Source organism: Aplysia californica, unplaced genomic scaffold (genome assembly GCF_000002075.1).
Source record: "Aplysia californica isolate F4 #8 unplaced genomic scaffold, AplCal3.0 scaffold00008, whole genome shotgun sequence".
In the NCBI taxonomy this organism is placed as follows: domain Eukaryota; kingdom Metazoa; phylum Mollusca; class Gastropoda; order Aplysiida; family Aplysiidae; genus Aplysia; species Aplysia californica.
The window spans coordinates 1,973,813-1,974,646 of record NW_004797278.1 but is presented as its reverse complement, the minus strand read 5'-3'; positions in this window follow the sequence as shown (position 1 = coordinate 1,974,646).

Sequence of the window (834 nt, the reverse complement as noted above, 5' to 3'; positions counted from 1 at the left end):
CCTCCCCCTTTTCTTCTCCAAAAAAAATCTCATCTGTCTATTGAGATCTTAGGAATAGACGCAGGCTTTAAATGTTCCCTTGTGACCCTTTCAGTTTCAGTCTGCATGTTCTGTTGTCTTTACACATACCCCTCCCCCAACCCCCGCCCCGTTGTAGTTTTCTCCTTAGTTCTCCTACCTTTGTAAGCGGTGCAGTGTCTGTGCAATATTGTGCTGCCTGGCATTTTCGGGAGTGATAGTGACTGCTGTTTTTTAAAGCTTTTCTGGAAAGATCAGTAAAGGTGAGGCAACGTGGTGAAATCAGGCTCTCGTCAAAATAGTCAAAGTGAAGAAACTAGCATTTTTCCGCAGGTTTGGAAATTTTACAAGAATTTTTGTTTTTTGGCTCAACACCTTTCATGCCCTACTTTAAAGAACACAATTCTGTGTGGATTGTGCTAAAAAAAACAACGACGTTGATTTAAGGCATGAGAAAAGTAAATTTTCAGTTTCCATGGGCTCTCAACTTTGACGGCCATTTTCTCGCTAATTTTACCTCTGAAACCAGGCCACCCCACCTCCTTCAATCACCAATATCTTCACTTGTATCAAAGATAAATATATATATTGTTTTCATCAAAAGCAAGGCAAATGGATAAGCTATAAGATGATATCAATAACTCCATATGCCCCAAACTTGATGAGAGCCTGATTCCACCGCGTTGTGACACTAAGGTGTTTTGACGTAATTAGGTGAACATCCAGGGTATACAGGTGTCGGCTGTACGGGTCACATTGTCCCGTTTTGCGTAATGGAGCACACCCCCCCCCAAAAAAAAAAAAAAAAAAAAACCA